Here is a 20,409-nt window from a genome sequence, read left to right on the forward strand (position 1 = left end):
ATGATCTTGTGAAGCTCTTGTCAGAAGTTCCTATTGGCATTAATGAATGACTATCAACTCTCCGATTAAAACTCACCAAAAACCAGCAGGCAACTATTCTAAGGGCTTATGCACCAACATTAGATGCTGATGAAGACATCAAAGAAAAAATTTATACCCAGCTGGACACCATTTTTCAGATATACCTAAGGAGGATAAAATTATCCCCCTGGGCAATTTCAATGCAAGAGATGGGCGTGATTTTGATTTATGGCCAGAAACCATTGGGAAAGAAGGAGTTGGCAATAGCAACCTGAATGGAATTCTACTTCTGACTAAATGTGCAGAGCATAATCTTGTTATTACAAACACACTCTTTTGCCAGAAAGATAAATTTAAAACATCATGGAAGCACCCTTGGTCGAAGCACTGGCATCTCCTGGATTATGTAATTGTCCGTGCAAGAGATTGTCGTGATGTATTCACCAGGACCACGACGAGTGCCAATGACTGCTGGACAGATCACCGATTAATTTGATCCTCTATGGCCATTCATATTGTTCCTCAACGTAGGCTCCAAGGAAGAAAACCAAGGTATAAAATGAACATCCACGCCCTTCAAGATCCTATTAAGCGAGCTTGCTTTCAAACAACTCTCAAGAAACATGAAAAAGTTGAGGAACACTGGATTAAACTGAAGATTCCATTATTGCAGCATGTGAACAAACTATTGGATACCAAACTAAGAAACATCAGGACTGGTTTGATGAGAATGATAGTGAGATTGAACATATCATTGACAAGAAAAGGAAAGCCTTCCAGATATGGCAAAAAGACATTTACTGTGCTGCTATGAAAAAAATCTACGCCAGTGCAAAGGCTGAGGTCCAAAGAAGAACTAGAGAACTTAAGAACGCCTGGTGGATAAAGAAAACTCAAGAAATACAGCATTTTGCAGATGCTCACGATGCACAGGGCTTTTTTAATGCCACAAAGGCCATCTATGGACCAACAAATTATGGTACAAATCCCTTACTTTCAATAGATGGTACCAAACTTCTAAAGGACAAAGAGTCTATTGCACTGCGTTGGAAAGAGCATTACCACGACCTCCTTAATCATGACTCTATTGTGGCTAATGAGGTCTTCTTGTAAAACCTGCAACAACAAATTAGAGATGAGCTTACAGTATCCCCTAATTTGGATGAAGTCAGTAAAGCCATTAATCAAATGAAGAATAACAAAGCTAGTGGACTGATGGGATTCCTGCTGAAGTCTTTAAAGAAGGTGGGCCTGAATTTACACAACAACTTCATAAGCTCATTGAAAAAATCTGGATGAGGAGAAGATCCCGGAAGACTTTAGGGATGCTATAATTATCACGGTTTTCAAGAAGAGTGATAGAACAGATTGTGGGAACTACCAAGGCATCTCTGTTCTAGCTATTGCAGGTAAAATCCTTGCAAGGATTCTCGCAAATCACCTGCTACCTATCTCAGAAGACATCCTCCCTTAATCCCAAAATGGTTTCCGCCCTTCATGACAGTGGACATGATCTTCACTGCACGACAGCTTCAAGAAAAATGCAGGGAGCAAAACCGACCTCTGTATATGGCGTTTATTTATCTGACTAAGGCCTTTGATACTGTAAATTGAACTGCTCTTTGGACCATCCTTCTGAAAATTAGATGCCCTTATAAATTTGTGAATATTTTGCGACTTCTCCATGACAACATGACGGCAACAATTTTGGATAACAATGGCTCTCAAAGTGATCCATTCAAAGTGGGATCAGGCGTCAAACAGGGATGTGTCATTGCTCCGACCTTACTTGCTACTTTCATTGCCATGATTCTACACCTTGTTGAGGGGAAACTTCCCACTGGTGTGGAAATCACATATCGAACAGATGGAAAGCTTTTTAATCTCAGTAGCTGAAAGCAAAAAGTAAGGTAATTACAACCTCTGTCATAGAACTTCAATATGCCGATGATAATGTAGTCTCCGCACATTCAGAGGAAGATCTTCAAACTATCCTAAATGTCTTTGCAGAAGCATATGAAAAGCTTGGCCTCTCGCTTAACATCAAAAAAACCAAAGTGCTTCATCAGCAAGTGCGAACCAATTCCTCTGTAGCACCATCAATCCAGCTTAATGGTGTGACGCTGGAGAATGTCAATCACTTTTCTTATCTTGGCAGCCATCTCTCTGTAAAAGATGACACTGACGCTGAAATTCAGCATCGTCTGAGCTCTGTGAGTGCCGCATTCTCCTGAATGATGCGTAGAATGTTTGAGGATTGGGATATTCACAGGGAGACCAAAATGCTTATTTACAAAGCTATTGTACTACCGACCTTACTGTACGCCTGTGAAACATGGACCATTTATAAACGCCACTCCCAACTTCTTGAAAGATTCCACGAACGCTGCCTCCAGAAAATTCTGCAAATTACTTGGGAAGATAGGCAGACTAATGTTAGCGTATTGGAAGAAGCAAAGACCACCAGTGTTGAAATAATTATCCTCCAACATCAACTTCGCTGGACCGGCCATGTTGTTCGAATGCCTGATGTAACGTAAGCATAGAGAACTGGGAAGCCTTGACCCATGAGCGTCCCAATTGGAGGTCGGCCATTATCAAAGGTGCTATGGACTTTGAAGAAGCACGAGTACAGGGCGAAAGGGACAAATGAGCTAAGTGGAAGGCACGTCAAACAAATCCTCATCGTGACCATCTTCCATCTGGAAACCTATGTCCTCACTGTGGGAGGTTGTGTGGATCCAGAATTGGCCTCCACAGTCACTTACGGATCCACCCTTAAAGACCTTACCCTGGAAGACAATCTTACTCAGCCACGAGTGATCGCCAATGAAAAAAATGAATGATAATGTTATTGTCAGGCCAGCTGCAATGGCTTTCTTTGTTGCTCTGTTGCCCTCCTACTCCTATCCCCATAGCAAACCCTGCACTCTCTCTTGCTGCAGCAGTATTGGGGCCTCATTTATTTAGGGTCACGTTCCTGCACTCTCAGTTTGCCCTAAATTAAATTGCAGGGAACACTCAGGTATATCTGATGCATTTTTCATGTTGTCAGTCCCACCCAAATTACTGTATTAGTGAAAATAGCATACAAAATGCATTATATTAAGGAACATTGCTTGCAAAAATGTGTATAATAGGAAAATCTGCACAGAGAAATGTATTTATTAGGATAAATTTGCAGTAAAATGTTGATGGATTTTAATGATTAAAAAAAGAATGCAGATTGCTACAGAAATGTAGAGAACTTCATTTAAGATTGGAAAAATGAGGAACAGAGAACCAAAATGGATGGAGTCATTCATCCCTACACCCATTTGAGATTAATTTTGGACTGGACACCAGACTTTCTGAAATGCTGTCCGAAATGGATCTGCTGGGGGCACACTCCTGAACTGCAGCCCAAAATTTGAGTCTTGCAGGATTCACTATAGCTTCTCTCCTACTGAGAGGAGCTGGTCATCCTTGCATTGTTTAAAAGTCCCCTTGTCCAAAGGAGTAACACCAAATGCCCAAATGCCCAATTATGTGCAGTCTACATAATTGCACGTCCTAGAGATTAGAGACTTAGATATAAATCAGTACTTTATCACATATCAAATATAGGATAACTTCATCTTAAAAGTATAGGATTTAGTCACACAGAAGTAATCAACATATCTACCGTTTTTTTCTAAAAGCTACGGGAAGAAGCAAGATGCCGAGGTAAATTATATGCTGCATCTTTTTGGCAGGCTGTCAAAGCTGCTACATCAGAGGAAATGGGAACACAGTGATCCTTCCTACAACATTTTGATTTTTGGGTACAGAAAACATTATGGCCACAGATAACATGAACAGTGTATGCATGCTTAATGCTTAAATCATAACTTTTCTTATAAAACAGACAGAAACCTCACCCTGAGCACTGAGAAACTCATGTTACATCCCATACCAGGAGGGAGGGGAATGATGCTCAGTTCATAATACAAGCCAAGTGTTAAAACTGAAGCAAATCTGTGAATTCGGTACCATTTTTTTAAGCAGAATTAACACTGGCTGTGCCATCCTCAGTGTCTTTCAGCACAGACGGCAAAGATCAGAACCACATGCATTTTAGATATACTTTGAATGAGCACACAGTTCATGCATGCTGAGGGCTACTGATGCTTGATGAGATTTACAAGGAAGAACAAGAGGGTTATGTTCCCTAGCTATTTGCTTCTTATCGGACCTGACAGTTCTCAGCTTCTGAATTGTTGCCAGTTGGCCTTTTGAGGCACTGAGCTTGAACTCCAGGGGACCAGCTGGCCTGCAGGGCAAAGGGGGACATCGACACTGATCACAGCTAATTGTGGACTACAGTCCCACTCCTAATTGCTCTGATTAACTATTGATGCAAAAGAAAATAGCTTTTCTTTTTGGGGATGTCAGGTAATACTAGAGCTCCAGGCCTAAGAAAGTGCACCATAATCTCTCTCTCTCTCTTTTTGGCCTTATAATTAGGGAATTAACACTGCCTGCAGGAGGAGAGCAGAGTCCTACTGTGCTCATGGATGGTCATGCCTTTGAGCATGCCATATGGAGGTTATTCCGAGAAGTGCAGCTGCAAACCTCCTGGAGACAGTCAGTTCCTTAAGTGTTATCGACAAGAAGGAACCCTTTGATGCCATTAGCTGTGCACCTTATTGATTTTTCTTTGTTTTTAACAAGGAAATCATTACAGTTTATACAACCTGAATGAGTGGCTCATCAACTCTTTAGTTCTTTCCCACCTCCTCTACATTTCTGCAGTTGCTATCATGCATTTGGCTAGGCAGAAACTCACATTCATCTGGCTTGCTGGAAGTCTGATAGGTTTGCTCCTCTGAGATGAGCGCTTGATCTGGCCTACAACCCTAATACTGTTGAGTCTGGCTTGTCCCTTAGTTCTCTTGGTTCCTCCAAGACTTTGACACTAGCCTTACAGATTGTAAAGGTAAAGGGGAAATGTGCTACATCCACTGTCTATGCTACTCCTTTGCTGGGCTTAGCATCATCCCACCAGCAGTGCTGAAGTTGCACAAAATATGGGCATATCTCAATAACTCATTTCACAGTATGCCCATGCCGTCTACAGGCATTCCTGCATCCACATGATTAACATCACATGAAGGAGGAAATGGGGAAGAGCATGCTCACTCACTCCTCTGCCATCCATGAATTGGAGGTACAATGGTCTGAAGTGGAAAGCCCGCTCTACTCACAGAGGCTTCCTGTGCATTTTAGAACTCTTGATTTTCTAGGATTCTAAAATATGAGGGGAGCTTACATGAGTACAGGAAGCTTCCCCTCCAAGTCATGGAGTGAGTGCACTTGTCTCCAAGTCTTCTCCACACAGTGTTAATCATGCAAAGAAAGGGATGTCTAAAGAGAGCTGCAGTCACCAGTAATTCAAAAAGTCTGTTGAATGACAACTGCCAAGTCTCAAGGCAGAGACATCTGCACTTTAGTCCCATTGTCATCTGGGCACTTTGCTGTCTGAAGACTCTTGGCATCTGCAGCTCTTGGGTGATCCCAATGCAGCTGGATGGAACAAGATAGTGCAGCTTGCTCTCTGGTTCTGCCCAGGCTAATTCCAGAGTTTGTCAGGTGACAGAACTGACCAATAATATTTTAGCTTGCTCTACAAACTTTCAAGAGTCTGTGTTGCCTGCAGTTTCAGCCACATGCCTCCACCATGGAACCTTGCCTATCACACCCCTTTGTCTGTTTTCCAGGCTATGACTTGATTATGCATTCAGCCTACCAGCCCTGGTCTCCAAAAGGAAGGATAGGCTAATTCACATGAGCTTTTTCTTTTGACATTTTTTTTGAAAGTTAACTTTCCTAGTAGCATTAGGTGTGCTGAACAGGCTTTAGGAATAGTTTCTAGTGTATTCAGGCTATGATTCCTTGTAATCAGTGATTACAGACAGATCAAAGCTGGTTTGAACCAGGATGGGGCAGCCTAGACATAGGTCATAGCATTCACCCAAGGCTAGTTTAAGGTGATATGAATACATAACAAATAAGCATCCACTGAAAAATACAACTTAAGTTGACTTTGATACTTAAGCCACTATCATATGACTCAAGCACAAGACTAGAAAACTTTGCTGGTGCTTCACAGCAATGCCAGTTCTAGACAATGAAGCAAGCCAGTCACCCTGCATTTGCCTAGCATCACTGTTCCAATTCACAAATTAGAAGAGATTTCTTTGTTCCCTGATGGGTCTTCTTAGATTAATCCAAGTTGTGCTTGTTTCCCCTTAACTCTAGCACTTCTTAATGAGAACTGACACGCAGCAACCTTTCTTTCCCAAACATCTCTGGAGACTGTCTATATGCTGTTGCTTCCACTTGGGCGGGCAGGGGGGGACTGCTGCAATAAAGAGCTTTCTGCTCCAGCCCTGGTTCCTGTGCTTTACTGTTCTGCCCACCATCTTACCAAAGTTGAAGAGGGGCAAAATGAGATGAACATGAAAAAGCCACTCCTGTGCTACATCTTTGATGATTTGCAAATTAAATGCTGGGGGGGGGGAAATGCCTGACATGATGAGTTGTTGTGTATAAATGTTATGCCTGTTTTCACTTACTGTATGTGTTTTCTTATAATTTCTTGCAAATGCTTGCAGATGCTGATGGTTTTCTCTAGGAAGAGCAGGGCTGGAACTAGGTGTGATTGTTCTCCTAGGCACCAAACTGCCTGGGCCTGCAGCACTGTTTGCCCCAACACCCCCTCCTGATATTGGCAGCATGGGGCTTATATAGGGCCATCCACCCCACCTATCTCTGGCATCAGCTGTGCACCCATGCCTGCCATCACCCAAGATGGTGACGGGGACATCAATCTCTTGGATTATGGCAGGCATGCACATGCATCATGTGGGACGCACCATAAACTAAGATAGAAATCTTAGCTAAATCAGGGTTTTTCAGGTCCAGTTGAAGTGACAGGATCATTCCTTCTTACCTGCTTAGAGATCCTGGGTAAGGAAAATTTAATCTAGCCTACTTGCTTCTGGCAAGAAGGATTTAAGTGCCCTCAGGCCAGGCCAGTCACCAGAAGGCCATTGTAGGAAGAAAGCCTAGTGTTGTGGAGATGTTAGATGGGAGCGCTCAGGAATAAAGATGGATGCCCCTGAAGGCTGCAATTCTAAACACACTTACTAAGGGACTAAGCCCCATAGAACTCCACAGGACTTACTTCTGTGTTGAATTGTTAGGATTGTGCTGTTGGTAAGGCTTGACTAGGAATCCTCTGCAATGATATTCATATCAGAGAAGGACTGGAAACCCCCTGCGTGGAATGCCCTGCCTGCCTTTTAACATGGCTGTTCCAAACTTCTTTACAGACTTGACCCTTCACTGCAGAGAAAGGTTTGAGAAATGAGTAAGAGTTAAGAAGATTCTCTATGCTTTCCTGCTTACTCTGTGGGCTGCTATAAACTCACTTTGACAGCCAACCCAATTCCAGCTGAGTAATAATTGACTGAGAGAAAACACACATGGTTTGGTCTACCTTCACAGGCAGTAGATAGGGAACCTCAGCAATTGAAGCCACACTTGGCAACACCTGCAATCAGCTCAAATAACAGAAACAAAACATATGCTGTGCTGATCTTGTTTTAGCAGGGAGGAAACAACAATATTAAAACAGTTGATATAGTTCAGATAGTCATTTTAAATGTCTGATTTACTTTGCATTTTTAGTGAAGTTTCCTATAGTAAATCATTCTTTTGCTTCTGTTTCTGTGAATATGTGAAGTACAGCAATACTTTGCAACACACACACAGAAAAGCTCCAAAAACAATTGTGGAATAACGGCACTGACTGTTCTGCAGAATAGTTTCCAATGGACATGAGGAGAGTCTCAGTTTGCACAAGATAAAACAGTGGGAGATGAAATATATTCTAGTAAAATTCTAGGTGTGCTCTATGTTTTTAATTGACCATACCCACCTTTCCTTAAGTGGAGTCGTTTCAGCATGGCAGGCTGAAAACATGCATCTTGGGCAGGCCAAGTTTGTTTTTTCCAACAGCTAGAGTCATTGCTTAAGTAGCAACATATTGTAATCCATCTGATTTTACATCAAACTGCAGTTTCAGATTCAATTATTAATGCGCCCAAAATAGAAATAGAACATAACCTCCAGTTTGAAACACAAAAGGCTGTCTTTACCGTCATATGACACTGACCAATAAAAAGGCTTTGAAATTAATAAAAATAAATTTGACACAGATTTCTAGGATGAATAATGAGAAAAATATAATTTTCCAGGTTAGATTCTCTGTAGAAACAGTAGTAACACAGAAAAGAAGCCAAGTAAGAAGAACACCAGCAAACATACAAAAATGTAATTCTCCATCTTTGGAGATGGCAGGTGTTGCCACCACTCACCATATACTCAGAGGCAAATGTTACCAAATTCTTCCAAGCTACACAGCAAGTGGATTGGACTGTGAAAGACCAACCCAAAGTGTGTTTGCATTTTGACAAATTTGTAGGGCAGTCCAATATCTCAGAGAGGAGGTCAGGTCTCCTGCTCCCCGGTGCATTCACCGGTGCATAGCTGCCCAATTTCCCTGCTTTTTAAAGTTGGACACAAATATCTGTGGGCTATAGGTACACTCTTAAACCGCAAGGTTTTTTGCCTATTAATGAGTAAGTATTAGTTTCCTGCCAGATAAAAGTAGTGACACCTAAGTATGTCCTGCCTGCTTAAAAAAAAGGATCAGAGGGAGATTTACAACACAATCCTTTGTTATGCACAGTCAAAAGTCCCATTGATTTTCAGCACAATCCTAACCATGTCTACTCAAAAGTAAGTCCTACTGAATTCAATGGTGTTAGCTCCCAGGTATGTGGAATTAGCATTGCAGCTTTACTTCCAGAAAAGCTTCATATTGGGAAGGTTTTCAAAACAGGTTATGAATAAGACAAATAGACTGCCCTCTTCAACAGTCCAGTAACATTTAAACTTGTTTGTCTCCTTAATTAGAAAGGTATGACACTGCAACATGTACACTTTTAAAACTTCTGTTCAAAAATTATTTTTTATTTATTTATTTATTATACTTGTATACTGCCCCATAGCTGAAGCTCTCTGGGCGGTTTACAGTAACTAAAAATATTAAAATACAATTTAAAACAGATCTTATAAAAACAATTTAAAACACAATTAAAAAATTTAAACAGTATAAAACACATGCTAAAATGCATGGGAGAAGAGGAAAGTCTTGACCTGGTGCTGAAAGATAACAGTGTTGGTGCCAGGCGCACCTCGTCAGGAAGATCATTCCATAATTTGGGGGCCACCACTGAGAAGGCCCTCTCCCTTGTTGCCACCCTCCGAGCTTCTCTTGGAGTAGGCACCCGGAGGAGGGCCTTTGATCTTGAATGTACGATACGGGTGGGTTTGTATCGGGAGAGGCGTTCCATCAGGTATTGTGGTCCCAAGCCATGTAAGGCTTTATAGGTCAAAACCAGCACCTTGAATCAAGCTTGGAAACATACAGGCAGCCAGTGCAAGCGGGCCAGAATCGGTTTTATATCTTTGGCCTGTCTGGTCACTGTTACCAATCTGGCTGCTGCATTTTGCACAAGCTGCAGGTTCTGAACCGTCTTCAAAGGCAGCCCCACATAGAGTGCATTGCAGTAATCTAATTTGGAGGTTACCAGAGCATGGACAACTGAAGCCAGGTTATCCCTGTCCAGATAGGGACATAGTTGGGCCACCAACTGAAGTTGGTAGAAGGCACTCCGTGCCACCGAGGCTACCTGAGCCTCAAGTGACAGAGATGATTCTAGGAGAACCCCCAAGCTACAAACCTGCTCTTTCAGGGGGAGTGCAACCCCATCCAGAACAGGTTGGACATCCACCATCTGGTCAGAAGAACCACCCACTAACAGCATCTCAGTCTTGTCTGGATTGAGCTTCAGTTTATTAGCCCTCATCCAGTCCATTGTTACAGCCAGGCACCGGTTCAGCACATTGACAGCCTCACCTGAAGAGGATGAAAAGGAGAAATAGAGCTGCGTGTCATCAGCATACTGATGGCAACGCACTCCAAAGCTCCGGATGACCGCACCCAACGGTTTCATGTAGATGTTGAACAGCATGGGGCAGAACTGACCCCTGCGGAACCCCATACTGGAGAGTCCAGGGTGCCGAGCAATGTTCCCCAAGCACCACCTTCTGGAGGCGACCCGCCAAGTAGGAGCAGAACCACCGCAATGCAGTACCCCCCACTCCCAACTCAGTCAGTCTCCCCAGAAGGATACCATGGTCGATGGTATCGAAAGCCGCTGAGAGATCAAGGAGAATCAGCAGAGTCACACTCCCCCTGTCTCTCTCCCGACAAAGGTCATCATACAGGGCGACCAAGGCTGTTTCTGTGCCAAAACCAGCCCTGAAACCCGACTGAAATGGATCCAGATAATTGGTCTCATTCAACAGTGTCTGGAGCTGGCCTGCAACCACTTGTTCAAGATAAAATGTAGAATGTAAAATGTATAACGTGCCATTTACATATGCATGTACACTTTGATGCCAACCAAGATCCTGCTGTGATCTTCTGTGTAGTGCAATCTTATGCATGTTTACTCAGAAGCAAGTCCCAATCCTGTACAGAAAAAGTACTCTTTCCGCTGCTAAAAGCTATATATTTACTGAATTCCTGTTGTGAGACAAGAAGGAAAAGGAAACAGTGAGTTTACCTATTGCATGGGGTCAACAGATGTTGTCAATCACAATCCTGACTTCACTTATTGGTTAAAAACCTGACGGCATGTATTAGAGCAGCCAGTAGTAACAGAAGGGGGGGGGAGAGCTGACATTTTGTTTTATATCTTTTGAACCAGAGCACCCAGAAACTTATTTTTTTAAAAAAAATGAAAGCTAAGAGTCTGGAGATTAAGGTGAGTCACCCAGACAGGACCCCCCCAAAAAACAGTGTCTCCGGGTGAGAACCGGACACCTGGCAACCCTACAATGGAACCATGAAAGATATGTTTATTAAATGAATTATAGTAATGTCCTTTCTGAAGGAGGACACATGCTTGTTTGAATGAATATGTGTGCCTGGTCTTTAGTTGATGAAATACTCTGCCCATAAAAAAAATGACAATGCAGCAGCTCTAGATAACAAAGTTTCCCATCCTTTCCAGTAAGATCATATCATGTGCAAGTCTCTTTTAGAAGAATGTAGCAGAACAAAAAATGATAATAAGAAAGCAGATAAAATGGATGAGCTAGCATAGGATATAGGTGTTAGATGGGGAGATCAAGCCAGTCTTGGGATCTCCTTGTGAGTTTGAATCCACAGCTCCTGTTTGTATTTATATGCACATGTAAAAGGGAAAACTTAACAGAAGCAGAACCTTTTTGCACTAGCTCTAGTATTCTAAACCAGAGCTTGGAAAAGTTACTGTTTGAACTACAACTCCCATCAGACCAATCCAGTGGCCATGCTGGCTGGGGCTGATGGGAGTTTTAGTTTAAAAAAGTAACTTTTCCAAGCTCTGTTGTAAACTATGCTGCACTGGAAGTTTTGCCTATCGTTGCCCTTCACTTCCTTCAGGAAGCAGGTAAGCAAGCTTTGGGGGACTAGTTGCTAGACTGTTGCTTTACTGAGTGTTTGTTTTTAGAATGTTTTGTTCACTAGTGGCTACTGTGGTAGGACACAGCCACGGAACTACCCTCCCAACACTGGAGTGGCTACAGCATACCTGTGTAAGGCAGGACAGGGCAGTGGTGAGGCCAGTGCAGCAAGTATACACAACCACTAGTGGTTTTTATTTTGTAAACTGCCTTGTGAACACTTGAGTTGAAAGGCAGCACTCCTTGAAAGTTCAGACTAAAACCCAGTGCGGATTTCACTGCCTCACTGACATGGAGCCACCAGGCACCACTGTCTAAACTACTTCTAAAGGGCAACAGGAGGCAGCAACAATGGAATGAAGTGCTGTAAAGTATAATTGCCTTCCCTTGATTCTAGAGCAGATGGACCACAACGGTTTTCCTTTGGAAGGTATACACTTTTTAAAAAATGTTCCCAGAGATAAAAACAAAACACTACACCATTATTTATCTGGCTCTGTAATAATAAAAAAGTGGTGTCTCTTAGTACAGACTAAGCAAATTACCTTTAAAAAGGAGGGTTCAAAAAGTATTTATTATTTGAAATGCCCTTCTCTCAGCTCAATTCTGATAAATTATCTCCAGCTTCATTACTTCATAATATATCTCCCTTGACATTTAATTATACTTGCCGCAAACACATTAAGCCAATCAGTCTGAACAGCCTCTTATTAATATGCAAATTTCTGCTTTTGAAAAACCATGAATCTGTGGGGGGGGGGAAATCTCCTTAGGCTTCAATTATGTCCACTCAGGAAGTTGCCCGTCTCAATGAGACGCTTCCCTGTTCACCAGCTCGATGAGTCAGCATTTGACTAACTGTTAATGTGAACTGTTCTGGCAGCGGCATTTGCCATGCAGGGTTGATGAAGGAAGGGAAAGGAAGGGAGGACCAAATGAAATTAGACTTGGAACAGTTTGCAAAGATTAACGATAATACACAAACCTGCCATCTCTTATCGCTTTGGGTGGTAGGCCATCAATATTAAACCCAGTTTTCCCCTCAGGCGATATCTGTTGCCTTTTATGTTCTACTTCTCACAAGTGTCATCTAAAAACCATGCACTATGACTCACCAAATCCAATGAACTGTGGGCACTTATTCCAGTGTACACATGCTATAACCTTCTATTTAGACCATCTTCACACTTAAGCTGGTCTAAAATGCTAATATCAATTTTATTTTATTATTAAAACGACACTTGTGGCCTTGTTTTTATCCCCAAAAAGAAACCTAAAGCAGCTTACAACAATACAATATTCATACAATAAAAACAACTCCACAGAATGAATTAAACATCTATGAGAAAATATCATCATAAAAAAATAAAAAAATTCAAAAAGCATAAACTCCCCCCAAGCCATATTTTTAACATTGGCTAGAATGTAAGTTTGATTGATCTTCTTCAGTTAAAGTGCTGGACTACAACCTGGGAGACCAGGGTTCGAATCCCCACACAGCCATGAAGCTCACTGGGTGACCTTGGGCCAGTCACTGCCTCTCAGCCTCAGAGGAAGGGAATGGTAAAACTACCTCTGAATACCACTTACCATGAAAACCCTATTCATAGGGTCGCCATAAGTCAGAATCAATTTGAAGGCAGTCCATTTCCATTTTTTCAAAACTCTGAAGGCTCTGGCTAACGTCATATCTGAAAACAGTCATTTATTTATTTATATATTTGTATAACGCTTTGTTGTTGTTATGTGCCTTCAAGTTAATTACGACTTATGGCGACCCTATGAATCAGTGACCTCCAAGAGCATCTGTCATGAACCACCCTGTTCAGCTCTTGTAAGCTCAGGTCTGTGGCTTCCTTTATGGGATCAATCCATCTCTTGCTTGGCCTTCCTCTTTTTCTACTCCCTTCTGTTTTTCCCAGCATTATTGTCTTTTCTAGTGAATCATGTATAAAGCTATTTCATTAAAAATATCAAAGCGGTTTACAAGTTAAAACAAACCACCATATGACAAAAACATTAAAAATACAATAAAAACAAAGGTCAACTGTTGCAAAAAGGCATTTTCTTAATTGCCTGCATAAGCCTGGTGGAACAGAAAGGTTTTCAGCAGGTGTTTAAAAGTTAAAACAGAAGGTGCCTGTTGAATCTCTGTCAGCAGAGCATTCCAGAGAACTGAGCTGATGACACTGAAGGCTCAATTTTGTTTCAATGTTAAATGAACCTCGGGGGATGATCAGAACTGCTCCTGCAGATGATCTCAGTGATCGAGCTGGGATATAAGGGATCAAGTGGTCCCTAAGATACTTTGGACCTATGTTGTTCTGTGCTATGTAAATTAATACAAGGACTTTGAACCTGGCTTGTGCAGATGTTTTAAGAGTGGTGTCACATGTTGTTGGCCATGTGCTCCCATCAGTACTTTGGCTACTGTATTTTGCACCAGTAGGAGCTTCTGAACCAGGGCCAAGGGCAGCCCCAAATAAAGCACATTGCAGTAATCCAACCTCGATGTTACCAATGCATGGACTACAGAGGTCAGGCTATCCCTGTCCAGGAACAGCTGTAGCTGATGAACTCCTAGCCACAGAGGATACCTGAGCCTCTAGTGCCAAAGATGAATCCAGGGGTACCCCTAGGTGATGGACCTGGTCCTTCAGAGGGAGCGTGACCCCATCCAGAACAAGTAGCTTGCCTATCTCCCAGACAAGGGAACCACCTACCCAAAGAGCCTTTGTCTTCCCAGGATTCAAGCACAGTTTACTGGCCATCATCCACTTTACTACAGCATTCAGACACTGATCCAGAGCATTCACAGCCTCTTCTGATTCAGTCATGCAGCCAGTCCTACTGTCTTCAATAGGATTTAGTCCCATGTAAATGCATGCACACACTACACAGTTGCACACTTTCCTATACGCTCACTCCGCTGACCTCAGGTTTTCCCCGTTACATGAACATTTGGGCCAAGTTCTCTTTGATGTATTGTACTTCTCATTGTGGAGAGACTGCCCTTTTGTTTATCTGTGAAATTAATGTGATTATTTTAGTATGGCTATTTAAATATGTTTACTAGCTAAACTAATTAGCGATCATTAAATTTAATGTGCTACATTAATTTTTCAATAATTAAAATTAAATGAATGGAACAAGTCCAACTCAGCATGTTCAGGTTTGCCAGCACTGTTATATTTTTTTATATAACTCTGTGGTGCTGCGGCATTTGGAATGTTGCATATATGTCTGGTTCCACTCCCTCCCCCCACCAACTTCTCTAAAAGGATATTGTAGAGCTAGGAAAGGTGCAGAAAAGGCTCCACGAGTATTTTTCCTTTGAGACAGTGGGGGCTTTTTAGTTTTGGGGGGGAAGGTACGTGTGTGTGTGTGTGAGAGAGAGAGAGAGAGAGACAGACAGACAGACAGAGAGAGAGAGAGAGAGAGAGAGAGAGAGAGAGAGAAGAGAGTTATAAAATTATGCATGACATGGTGAAAGTAGTTAAAGTTTTTCTCCCTCTCTCACAGTACTAAAACTCTGGGTCAATCATGAATGAACAGTAGATTCAGACACAGAAGAAGCTACTTCTTCACACAACATGCAACTAATTTACAGAGTTCATTGTCACAGGATATGGTGATGGCCACCAGCTTAGGTAGCTTCGAAAGAGGATTAGAAAAATACCTGAAGGATAAATCTATTAACCATGACAGTTAAGGGATAGCAAAAGTATGCTCCTGTCCTGCACATACAACCTGTAGTGGGGCAAAGGTCTTCCTGCCCTGCTTGTGGATGTTCTGGAGGCATCTGTGGGACTATATGGACTTCTGATCTGATCCAGCAGGGATTTACTTACTCCAGGGGATGGAAACCTTTTTCAGCCCAAGGGCCATATTCTAATGATGGGGGTGGGCAGGCAGAGGCAGAAGGTTGGTGGTGCAATGCATGTGATTCTTTGCACAGTAGGCAATATTCCACCCACACAAAAGTCAAGAGGTTTCTACAGACGCCTCTCTCCATCCAAGCAAGAAGTATTATCACAGCTCAAGGACTTGTTCCAGCCAGACCAAAGCACTCAAGGGGGGTGTGGAGCAAGGACAGTGAGGGGTATGGTTTAGGGAGGGGCGTGTCTCGGAGGATCAGTCAGAGAGGCCTGGAGGAGCACATTTCCCACCCCTGATTTACTCTATTCCAGTGTTGAGAGTGGTTTGACAGTGTTGTGCCCACCACATGCTGAATGTTGACAGAGGGATCATTACAGGTAGTGTGGGTGCTCATCCCACTTTCATCGTTCTTTGCAAATATGTTGTGGAGGATTTTGTATTGGTTCCAAAAGTTGCTAGACTTGTTTGACCAGAAGGGCCTGTGAACAACACACACACCCCCCCGGGTGTACACATGCTGCTTCTTTTGAATCCAAAGATGAAGCATGTGTGCATACTGTAGAAAGCAAGGCATCTCTCAAACCCCTTAGCTCTCCTAAAAAATATTATCTGTTTCCAGCTTTAGAGAAGTTACCCTGCATGTAATTTTGTATTAAAATCAATAGGACTGGTGCTCATGTCACACTCGCCAGTCATTGAAGGATGACAGCAGTGGAAGCTCCCCATATTACATCTATTCAGTATTCATTTCTGATCTCACAGCCAAGCATTGATTGCTTCCCTCTCCTTCTCTGGCTATTGCTGGACATGTCCTACTGCACTACGTTCATTCACAATCAATCAGAACTGGGACAGAAGTGAAATACCCAATCATATTTTTAAACACCTATTAACAAACTCCTAGGTCATCTTACTGTTCCCACTTCTTTCTCCTTCATCCTAAAAAAAGAAGTAACAGTGTAATCCTTCTACTCAGAAGCAAGTCTCAGTGAGTTCAATACAGCTTGCTCCCAAGTAAGTGGGTAAAGCATAGCAGTCTAAAGGTGTCATGGGTGCTTCTAGTTCTAGTTTGGATATTGGTCACTCACATCTAAGAATTTGCAGCTGTTGGGGGTGGTACTAAGACATCTGAAAGAGCCTCTTTCTCTTGCTTCAACCAACCTTGTATCCATTTAGATTTTTTTATTTTATCTTATCTATTTGTCACTTTTTACACTGAAGAGTCTAGAAGCAACTTACAAAATCAAGATGCAAGATAAACAAATCAGAGGTTACAGGGAACCAGAAAAGAGGCCCTGGATAATCATGGCTAGCTCAGTCGCCTCTGTCTCATCTTGAAATAAAACCAAATGTCTCACTCAAAGGAGTGGGGAACATTTTTCAGCCCAATAGCCGCATTCCTTTCTGGGGGCCTCATACAGGGCAGGGTCAGAGGCAAAAATGGGCGGAGCAATGAATGTAAAATGTATCTTGGTATACAAGGCTAGTTTTTATACACACTTGCACACCCTTCTCTATCCTCCAACCAGGGAAGCCACAGGCATCATCAGAGTTCAAGGACAAATTCCAGTCAGGCAAAAATGGTCAGGGAGGATGCAAAGCAAGACCAATCGGGGTATGTCTGTGGAGGTCCCACAAGCCAAATAGAGAGGTTTGGAGAGTCATATTCAGCTCCTGGTACTGAGGCTCTCCACCCTGCTCTATGCCTTTGTTGGATTGGGAATTTTAAGATTACAAATTAATCAAGCACACCATGACATTCTACCAAATATATAAAAGAAAATTACTTGCTGTTCATCTATAATTTTTTAAAGGTGATTTTATTGATATGGGGTGGATGCTCTTTTATTATTATTATTATTATTATTATTAATTAAATTTATATCCCACCCTAGCTCCCAGCAGGAGCCCAGTGGATAACTTTTAAAAGTGATCCCATGAAAGTGGTGGCCAAAGTGGTGATGGAGGAGGAAATGAAGTGGATCCCAGTGCCTGATGTGGGATGGTTGCAAAAGTGGAAGAAAAAAGGCATTGATGAAAACATGTGCACAGACAATATTAGGGATGAGATCCGCTTGTCGGTGCATGTTCAACTGCATTCTGTCAAACTGGCAGGCGGTTCCATTTCAGGTTAGTTATTTTTCCATTATCTTTTGCTTTTACCATTCCAATTTTCCCCCTCCCCAAAAATAAAGATATTGTTAACTATGTTTTCCTTTTGGAAAGGAAAGGAATGTGGCTTTCCCTCTGTACAGTGCCTGCCTGTGTCCCCACCCAATCCCCTCCTTCTCCTCCTCCTTCCTAATGATGTTCCCCACCCCTAGCCTTGGGAGAAAGTGAGTGATATCTTTATTGCAAAGCAAAGACAAAGGCTAGTAAACTTCATCTAAGCAAAGAAAGACATGACTGGTCAATTTCACATTAGTAAAGCAAAAATACAGGGTTGTCAGTTTAAGGTTAGCAAAGCAAGCACACAGTCTGATCAGTTTCACATTAGCAAAGCAAAGACAGGCTTGTCAGTTTCAAGGTAGCAAAGCAAACAGGCAGGCTGGTCAGTTTCACACTAGCAAAGCAAAGTTCTGTGCATATTTTTTTTAAAAATCTGATGTCAGGAACAGCTGAGGAAACTCGCAGCATTCAGGATCGGTCCGCAAAGATAGCAAACCTACAGACTCTGGTGCCAAGTTCAATTTTAGTGAAATCCTTGATCATCCCTAGATAACATATCCACGTGGCTCTTTTAGTAGAGATGGATAGACTCTCATCAAACAGTTCCAGAACTAATCTGGAATAAAAGAGATTAATTTGAGATTGATCCAGAGAGGTGTATAGTAAGGTTATCATCAGCACACAGGAGGGCCTGGGAGCCACAGTCCCTTGTGCACTTCCATGCTCTCCCCTTCATTTAGCAAAATTTACCAAAGTGAGGGATGACTGGCAGCGAAATATTCCAAAGAATGTCTTGGCCACACTTCCCAGTGTCCCTGTTGTCCAAAGAGAAATGGATGTTGTACAATAGTGTCTTTTCAGTTGGAATGAACTTTTTATCAATGCGGACCTCTCCATCTGTGAGGCTTTGGAGCAATTCCCCCATTGTCCACTCCTTACTAGGGAAACGGTCAGGTTACATGTATACGTCACTACATACATAGGGCTCTATCAGGGCATGGTTTCCAACCACATAGAAAGAGATCTATGTCCATACTGTTATTTATTTATTTTATTTTATTTATTTATTAGATTTTTATACCGCCCGACTAGCATAGCTCTCTGGGCGGTGTACAACAGAAAATACAAATACATCTCATAAAATCCCATGTTAAATACAACAAAAACATGTAAAAAGAAGAAACAATCTAAAATCAATTACACAAATTTTAAAATTTAAATTAAAACGCCATAGAAAAGAGGCAAGTCATAAGCTGGCGCCGAAAAGACAGCAGCGTCAGCGCCATACGCACCTCATCGGGGAGACTTCCACTGAGAAGGCCCTAGTTCTTGTCACCACCCTCCGAGCCTCCCTATGAGATGGGACTCGGAGGAGGGCCTTCGAGGTAGAGCACAGTGTCCGGGCAGGTTCATATCGGGAGAGGCGTTCCAACAGATATTGTGGTCCCGCGCCGTATAGGGCTTTATAGGTTAAAACCAACACTTTGAATCTGGCCCGGAAGCAAATTGGCAGCCAATGCAAGCGAGCCAGAACAGGTGTTATATGTTCCGACCGCTTGGTCCTCGTTATTAATCTGGCCGCCGCATTTTGGACAAGCTGTAGCTTCCGAACTGTCTTCAAAGGCAGCCCAACGTAGAGCGCATTGCAGTAGTCCAATCGTGAGGTTACCAGAGCATGTACAACTGATGTAAGGTCCTCTCTGCTCATACATGCAGGCACTACACACATGTTCAACTGAAGGTTGAACATTTGTATAGTGGAGGTTGGAAATGGAGGTTGGAAACAAGGGCAGCCTGCACCATCTAGTCCTCCCCCCACCTCCCATTCACTGTAATACTTGCACAGGGCTATTGATTGTCTGGATCACAGGGAACGTTTCCACACCAGTGCTGCATCTTCCTTTTTGTGGTTGATGCTGGTAAGAAAATCTCCACACAACTGGACCAGATGTAGATGTTCCAGCCTCAGCTTGGAGGAGCGGCCATTCAGAGGCTGCTTCCAACACCTTCCCGGTGACAAGGGTACACCCCTCAGTGCACACATTGTAAGGAATATATTTCACATACATATGTGTACTTTTCCCCGCAAAACCAGATAGCAATACAGTGTTTATTCAGCTCTTGGCAGCTTTTCATGCTTTGTCCTCGCTCCTCTCAGCCAACTGCTGGTATGCTGGCTGTCCTAGTCCATATTATTTTTCACAAAGGCATATAAATCACCACAGAAACTCTTATTATCTTATTTTCCCTCTGCTTCCCTCTTGTCTATTTTGAGAAAAATTAATGCATTTGTCTCTGGAAGGAAGGGGTGTGGGGGAGATGGAACTGTCTCTATAATTCAGTTTTAAAAACAAGCACCGCTGGCTGGTGAAAAGGCCCCCTCTTAGGCAACTCATTTTTCATGTTAGTAATTGAAGCCTTCCCTTCGATTTTTCCTCAGGGTGCTAAAGGCAACTGGGGCCTTCCTGGAACTTGCAGTTATCTTCTGCAGAGGAAAATTCAAGGCTGATCTCAAGCACCAGCAGGCTTCAAGCTAACTTTTTGGTCTCTCACAGAAGGATCTAACCAAGGATTTGGAACAGTGATTTAGAGAGCATTATATGAGAGAGCATTATCAAAGAGTACTGTGTTGGTCCCAGGCACTCACTTGATTAAAAAAGAGGTGGATGCTCTTTTTTCAGGCATCTTAATTTCTTTCCCTCTACCCCACTCTGCTGACTCTTGGTCTCCATATTT

At 42.5% G+C, this 20,409-nt stretch overlaps 1 protein-coding gene and 1 long non-coding RNA gene across 2 annotated transcripts in view; one reads left to right on the forward strand and one right to left on the reverse strand.

Moving 5' to 3' along the window:
- LOC133380023 (heparan sulfate glucosamine 3-O-sulfotransferase 3A1-like) overlaps nucleotides 1-20,409 on the reverse strand; it is a 120,132-nt gene that overhangs the window by 42,130 nt on the left and 57,593 nt on the right. The window lies entirely within an intron of this gene.
- LOC133380024 (uncharacterized) overlaps nucleotides 1-20,409 on the forward strand; it is a 44,306-nt gene that overhangs the window by 19,166 nt on the left and 4,731 nt on the right. The window contains exon 3 of the long non-coding RNA XR_009761335.1: nucleotides 17,400-17,634. This is a non-coding gene — a long non-coding RNA (uncharacterized LOC133380024). The remainder of the gene's footprint in view (nucleotides 1-17,399; nucleotides 17,635-20,409) is intronic.

The sequence above is a fragment of the Rhineura floridana genome, chromosome 3 (assembly GCF_030035675.1).
Source record: "Rhineura floridana isolate rRhiFlo1 chromosome 3, rRhiFlo1.hap2, whole genome shotgun sequence".
Taxonomy (NCBI): Eukaryota; Metazoa; Chordata; class Lepidosauria; order Squamata; family Rhineuridae; genus Rhineura; species Rhineura floridana.